The sequence below is a fragment of the Pinus tabuliformis genome, chromosome 4_1 (assembly GCF_031772625.1).
Source record: "Pinus tabuliformis cultivar Carrire ecotype Pingquan chromosome 4_1, CPIR1, whole genome shotgun sequence".
Lineage (NCBI taxonomy): Eukaryota > Viridiplantae > Streptophyta > Pinopsida > Pinales > Pinaceae > Pinus > Pinus tabuliformis.
Genome location: NC_142303.1, coordinates 810,809,628 through 810,818,004, shown reverse-complemented (window position 1 = coordinate 810,818,004; position 8,377 = coordinate 810,809,628).

Here is an 8,377-nt window from a genome sequence, read left to right as displayed (position 1 = left end):
CAATGCCTTTGTCAAGATATCTACATCATCTTCCTCGGTCGAAACATACAACAACAACATGATCCTCTTGACCACACAGTCTCGAACATGGTGATATCGGATATCAATGTGCTTGGACCTGTCATGAAAAACTGGATTCTCAGAGAGTTTGATACTACTCTAATTATCGTAGTAGATCATGGTTGGATCCATCCTCTGACCAAACAATCCCACTATAATCTTCCACATAAACGACCTCACATGCAGCTTGACAAGCAACCATGTATTCATCCTCTGCTGAGCTAAGTGCAACTGATATCTGTTTCCTGCTGTACCAGGAAACTGCAGCTGAGCCAAGGTTGAATATTCCTCCAGAAGTGCTCTTCCAGTCTGATGGAATCCCTGCCTAATCCGCATCTGTGAAGCCCTGAAGCTTCACTCCCTTTGTCCATCTGTACCACAATCCAAACTGAGATGTGCCTCTGAGGTATCTCAGCACATGCTTTGTTGCCTTCCAAAATAGCTTGGTAGACTGAACCATAGCTTGACTCAGCTGGTTCACCGCAAAGCATAAGTCTAGTCGTGTGTTCACCAGATCATAAGTGAACCCACAAGCTACCAATAAACAATAGCAACTACTACCTTACTTGAAGTAGCATCCTTCTTTCTCCAGTTCCCGGCTAGATGAGTCTGTATGGGCTTGCACTTCTCCATGTGAAAGCGTTTGAGTATCTCATTGGCATACTTGCCTTGAGACACAAATACTTCACCATCTTTTTGCCACACCTCCATGCCTAGAAAGTAGTGCATAAGACCCATGTCTTTCATTTCAAACTCTCTTACAAGGTCCTCCTTGCAAGACTGGATCAGCTGATCATCACCTGTCAAAATCAGATCATCGACATAAAGAACAATGATCAATGGTTTACCTTCTACCATGATGTGGTAAAGGTTCACATCTGCTTCACTCTTGGTTAAGCCCAACCTAGTGAAATATCTATCGATCCTGGTGTACCAAGCACGGGGTGCTTGCTTCAGCCCATACAAAGCCCTCTTGAGTCGGCACACATGCAACTCATGATCAAAGGTCTCAAAACCTTCTCGCTGCTGAATGTACACCTCCTCCTTAATCTTCCCATTGAGGAATACTGTCTTCACATCCATCTGATGGATCTTCCAATCCATCTGAGATGATAGTGCCAACATTGATCGGATAGATGAGTACCTTGCTATGGGAGCAAAGGTCTCATCGTAGTCGATCCCTTCGACCTATGAGAAACCACAGGCAACAAACCTTGCCTTATGTTTCTCAACACTGCCATCAGCTGCCTACTTTACCTTGTAAAGCCATCTGGAACTAACCACTGACTTGTCCTGAGGTCTTGGGACAACATCCCACACACTGTTCTAAATGATAGAGTCGTACTCCTCTACCATTGCATCAACCCAGACTGGTTTCTGCACTGCCTCCTCGAATGAAGAAGGTTCAGACTCTACACACTCCCCAACCAGGGCCATGTACCCAGTGTACCGCTCGGGCGACCTCCTCTGTCTACGCTGAGAAGATGGCTGTCCCACATTCTCTCGCTCATCCAACATCAACTTGTCAACTTCCCTTGAGCGTTTCCGCCTATCTCTAGAAGTCTCAGCATGAGTGGATGTCTCCACTCCCAGATCCTCTACATGCAGCTACTCTGCATCAATCTAAGGCTCCTCCTCCTTAGGAACTGAAAGTTCCCCCTTTGCATGCAACTTGAGCTCCCTCTCAAGTGATACTCGCATGGCTTTCTGTTCGTCGAACTTCAGATCTCTGCGTACCAATGTCCTGTGACTGGTAGAAGGTACACTCGATAGTTGTGGGGTGTATCAGTGTACCCCACAAGTATTCCAAACTCAACTATTAGATCTAGCTTCTTCCAGGCATCTTTGGTCACATGACAGTAAACTGATGATCTAAAGATTCAGAAGTGACTGACATTTGGTCGCTTCCCAGAAAAGACCTCCATAGGTGTCTTCATTCCCAGTATACGATGCGGGCTTCTGTTATGAAATTATACTATTGTGTTACATGCCTCAGCCCACAAATGCAGTGGTAGGCTTTTGTCATGCAACATTGCTCGGGCTGCTCCCACAATCAATCTGTTCTTCCTTTCGGCCACCCCATTCTGCTGTGGGTTATGGGGTGACGTCAATTCTTGTTTAATTCCTTCTGCGGCGTAGAAGTCCTTAAACTGTTGGGAGACATACTCTCCACCATTGTCGCTATGCAAGGCTTTTATTTTCTTTCTAGATTCTTTCTTTGGCAAGGCTTTAAACTCACAAAACCTCAAGAAGGTCTCATCCTTCTTTTGCATAAAGTAGATCCAACATCTACGAGAAAAATCATCAATAAAAATAACATAGTACCTTTGTTTAGTAGTGGAGGCTGTAGAGAAAGGTCCACAAACATCTGAGTGAACTCACTCCAGGATTGCTCCAGCTCTACTATCTCGATTCAGAAAGGAAGATTTCACATACTTACCCAAGGTACAACCTTTGCATGTATTCGTCTGCTCCAATTTTCCCTTTGGAAGTCCGGTAGAAATCTACTGCATGATCTTTAGGGCTCCATGGTGCAAGTGGCCCAATCTTCTATGCCATAGCTCGCCAACATCTTGGCTCTACACCATCTCAGCTTTGGAACTCAATGCAGCATAGTCGTCTACCTCTAGCTTGTAGAGTTTCTTCACTCGAATCCCGATTCACTTAGTTTGTCTAGTGCCGATATGCCTTAGGAATACCTTTCCTTTACTAAAGACTACATCATAGCCTTTATATTCTAGCATAGCAACGGACACAAGATTCCTCTTCAAACCTGGTACATACTTTACATCAGTCAGGGTGAGAGGAGCTCCATGCTCCCTTTGAAACACAACCGTACCTTCACCTAAAACATGGTACTTTCCATCATCGCCCATCTCGATCCGCATCTGGAGATCCTTCTCCTCCAATGCATTGAAAAGATTCTTGTCACCTGACATGTGGAAAGAGGCTCCACTGTCCAGGTACCACACACATCCCACCATGGATGAAACCATCCATGTGATAAGAGAGAAATCCAACTCAAAATGTGAGGCCAGTGCCTCACCATCAGATCCCTTTGAGGATCCCTTCTTGGATTTCTTCTATGGACAATTCGTAGCATAATGGCCCACTTCATGACAATGAAAGCATCACACCTTTGATTTGTCAAACTTCTTCCCACCATGGGAAGAACTGGATTTTAAATGGGACGCCTTCCATTTCCCCTTCCTTGCCTTACTCGCTAAGGCTAGATTTTCCTCATCATCTTGCTTTGATGAGGATCCATCTCTGGTGCTTTTTCTCATCTCCTCCTGCATCAGGTCCGACCAAAGTTGCTCCCAATCTGGCAGTTTTTCTCTTCCATTGACTGAGCCTTGGTAGCTATGCCAACTCTTAGGAAGACCAAGGAGTGCAAGACTCACAATGTCATCATCGACTGTTGTGATCCCTACAATTCCAAGCTCATCCCTGCAGGTGGTGAGCTTGTTTAGATATGTAGAGACCGTGTCGACTTTTTTACACTTGGTTTTCCGAAGCTCGTCTTTCATCGCCAACTTCCTCTGATCGCTGCTGTTCTGATATAGATCTTTCAATGTTTTCCACATCGAAAATGGTGTCTCCTTCCCATGGAGGGTCGAGAAAATGTGGTCTCGAACTCCCTCTAGGAGGATTCTCCTTGCTCTATCCACACATTTCTTCCATTTCGCCAATTCTGTAGCATCAACTACTGCCAGCTTTGGGAATTCTTGATCAATGAAGTCCTTTAGACCGTTATCCTCTAATACTGCTTCCATGCGATCCTTCCAGGCTATATAATTCGAGCTGCCATCAAGGGCATACTTGAGTCTTAAACCGTTGAACACCATTGGTGAAATTGAGATGTGATAAGAACTCGATTTCTATATTCAAGAACCTCAAACTTTGAACTTCTCCCTTCTTGTATACTGTTCTTCACTTTGATCACCTTTGCTCTGATACCATGTAGAAATTCCCACTGTAGATCAACAGATTATGCAATATACTAAAGCAAAATACAAGATCTACTTCTACAACAAACTTGCGGAAGCTTAATCGAATATGAGCAAGATCAAATAGAACACATATAACTAAGAATGAGAAATCAATCACACATGAACACAGAAGAATAACCCGGGGAAAGCCTCAGCCTAAAACCCTAATCTCTATATTATCATACAAGTGGAAAATATGTTTAGATTACAAAAAGAATCAGCTCACAAGCTATCCTGCTCTCTTTGCAATCAAAAAATACAGCTCACAGACTGAATAGACACTAGATATGCCTTACCTCAACCCTCCAAGTCTCCTATTTCATTGCGTAGTTTTTCTTGGGGTCCAATGATGCTACCTGTGTGATTGGCCTCGTCACACACTCACTAAACTGAAGAAGTAACTGCACAATCTCCAAGGAATGAATTCCTTCTGCATGCAAGAGATATCCTCCATGGAATATTCCTGCAACTGATAGTACACTGTCCCATCATCTGATCTCAACTGGGTCTCTGTCTGAACTGACATGCATGAGTTATTTATGAGAGAATATTCAGTTATCTGAAGTGCAGCAGTTACATGCATGCATGCATTAACTAACTGAACTCACAATTAGTTCAACAAACTATTTGAACTAATCTAACTAGACTTAACTCAGTTAACTGAGCTAACTAATTACAACTCATCCTTATCTCTTTAACTAAGGGATAAATTCCTCAATTAATGGGATAACTGTTGCATGTCCTCACATAGACTTCATGTTTGATTTTCTACAACTAATTAACTCAATATGAATTAATTAATTATTTTACAAACAACTGCTAAGATCAAATTCGAATTTTACTTCTCTATTTTCGTTCAGGGACTAACTAAAATAGGAAGGTATCTTGAAATGCTATTTATGGCAATGATATTTTTAGCAGTTCTATATTTAGCATTTCTTGTTTCTATTTTCAACAGACTAAATCTTGATGCATACATACCTCATCTTGATTCTCCTTTGATCATCTTGGGTTCATTTGGTTGTCCTTGGTGTGGCCCTTCTTTCTTTATCTTAGCTTGTATGCATATAATCTGTCAGGCCAGGCAATAACTCCTCCAAATCAATTCACATTTATTCCTTCAGGTTGGTCTTTATTATATATATGAGGGAGAGACTGTTCACTTCATCTCCCGATGACTATTTATATTTCTTATTATTTACTTACATCAGTTATATTTATTCACCCTGTTATCACTGAAAATTCCAATGCCAAAATTTCAAAACCGTTCACATTAGTTTGATGCGCATAAAGCCTTTTTAGCAGTTTCGCAACGCAAAATGTTTAGGTGGTTTCGTAGCGCATAATTCATAATTTGCACTGGCTGCGCTACGAAATTGGGAATTTGTCCGAAACCATTGCTCACCCATATCACTTTTGTCTCCTATGAGTTATGTGGGAATATGATATATGCATAGAAAAGCCTGTTTCGACAAATTGATGGTGAAGTTTTGTAATTCATCTAAGTTATGGCTACAGGCTTGCTTGCCTTCTAGTGAGAGTTTAAAGCTTGTTAACCAGGATAAAAGTCCTCAATCAGTTCCACTGTTAATGACAACTAAGGTTAATAGAAAGGTGGCTTTTGAATAAGGTGTCAATCATAAGAAGGAAAGCATATCAAGATTTATAAGATGCTGGTCGTGGAATAGTGCCTTAGAAGATACATCATTGGAAAGAGAGGATTTTCAGACTTCTGCAAGTGATTACTTGAGAGCTCTTTCTATATTGGAACGCTTGAAAGAACCCAACAGTCGTCATATTTCACAACTATGTTTTAAGATATGTTTGGCTCTACAGATGCAGAACAAGATCCCAGATGCACTAAGCTATTTAAGATCCCAGCTTGTATATAAATGAAGCTGAGACATCCAAAGATGAAAGTTCTGGCAAATATGCACAGACAAATAATGTTCCCGAGGGAGATCTCCATACTAGTACACTGGCTACAACTGCTGTAGGTGATGTTTGTTACAGGCATATTTCTCTGTTTTAAGAAGTCAGCTTCCAGGAGGTATTTAGCGCGGCTGAAAGAATATTTTCGAAAACTGAAAGAGGTTTTTATTCCTAACATACTGAACTAGAAAAACCTCTTTCATTTTCTTGAAATTGATTATGAGCTGGGAGAAACGAGTGACTAAAGGTTGCGCTACGAAACTGCTGTAGATGCAGTTTTTAATTTCCTGTTTTACACATCTTATTCAAGGATCGATTCTGGGCAGCTGGAGTAGTTTTTCAAAAAACAAAAAGAGGTTTTTGTTAAGCACGGATGGGTTCACAAAAACCTCCTTCGGTTTTTCCAAATACGTTTTCTGTGAGAAATTATGAACTCTGTCCCAAGACATATTTTTCAGCCAGAACAGCAGTTTTGTAGCAGCTGAATGCAAGTGGAAATGTTGAAAAGGGGTGTGATGTGGATATTGGTGTTGTAAGTAATCATCCATCTGACATTGGACGAAGTGGAAAAGATGAAATACACAAGGCGAGCATTCAATCAAGTTTTGAGAATGTGTAAACAGGCGGGGTTCTTATTGAGCAAAATATGAATAGTCCACTGTTCTGTACAAGTGGAAATAATTCATATCAAATTTGCAGCATGAGTTACTCTCCTTTAACTCCAAAAACACTTTTTGGTAGAAGATCAGAGACACCTGCAAAATGAACGAAAATCCACAGAGAATATTGAGACCTTCACTGAAGACTGTGTTTTTGAAAAAACAGCAGTTTCGTAGCGCGCTACGAAACTGCTGTAGGTGCTGTTTTATAAGGAAGATGAGCAGTTTAATAGTGAGGTCAGCATATTTTTGAAGGAAACGCCAAAGTAATGAAAGAGATATCACTCAAGGCTATCCTGGCTATTCAGAGAATGACAGGTGGACCTTTTGGTAAAGGTAAAATTTTTGTCTCAAGTTAAACTTTTGTAAAGCTAATTTATGACAAGTTAGGGTTTAGCAGAATGGCATACGAGGAGTATCTTTTTGGTTCATACACCTGGCTATCCATAAAGCTTCCAACGCATTTGAAGTATGGTGAGGCTCGTAAGTTTTGGGACATTAAAGGAGCTGGGACATGTTGCTTGATTTTCGGAGGATGGTAGGAGACAGGGACCATAAAAATAGGGGTTTTGATCCTAATGATAAATGATCCATCAGCGCCTTCAGGTATCCAAAGTCAGCGTTCCTTGCACCTGTAGCTCAGTCATCTCAGCCTAACCAACAGAAGACAGCTGTCAAAGATCAAGAAAAGAATCATGCTACGAGGAGATGAAATTAGAGTTTTAGTTTGATTAGGACTCTTTGTAATTACAGCTCAACACTTTGTGTATTTAATGAGTCTGTTTAAAATAGATAAGGATAGTTAATGATAAGTGATCGAGCTCCCCTCAGGCTAGAGGAGGAGACTCAAAGTAGTGAAGTTTGTTTTCCTATATATAGTGAAAAATCTGATGTAATGAGGGTTGGATGTTATTGAAAACAGAGTTTTACATTTGCTTATGTAAAAGACTTGTTGCAGTAATATAATAGATTACTTTTTCTTCTCAAGATTCATATTGTGTTCAAATGCTCAAGATGTATGTGGTTTTGTCTTATCTTTCATATTTTACAGCTTCATAGATGTGCAATCACTCTGAATTCACCTAGTTGCTCAGATTTCCTGTGCATATTTATGAGTTGAGGTTCCTTTGAGAAATGTTTTGAGTGTTTAGACATTATATGCCTTGACTTCCATGAATGAGTAGTTGATAGTTTACTGGAATGGTGTTTGACTCCATGAGCCCAATGGAAGAAATCTTATGTTGTCTGTCCAACCAGCATGTTATTAAGTTTTCATTTCAAGAGTTAGCCCTCTTAGTGTTAATCACAATCAGTAGTTTGTTTTGAGAGAGCCCTCTCAGGTTAGGGAGGCTAATCCTTAGCCAAGAGTCTGGTATGAAATAGTTACATAAAGTCTAACTGGTTAGCAGCCATCAGAACATGATTTTGTGATAACATTTTGGTGCGTCTTCCGGGAGCCTGAAGATTATTCTTTCCCGAAATTATGAAGCTGAACTTCTGAAGGTAGCAGGAGCTTAGAAGGTTTTTGAGGCTGCAAAACTACCTTGGCAACTCCATTGTTGAAGAATTCAAAATTCATACATTCATGGTGATTCCACTGGAGTTATGAAGGACCCAGAAGCTACCATTCTTAGTTCAAGGTATGCATGCATAGATTTTTCAGGAATTCATGGTTTCCCAAATCATTTTCCCAAGGATGCATATTTTCTAAGGAATGGTCCCAAATTTAATGGA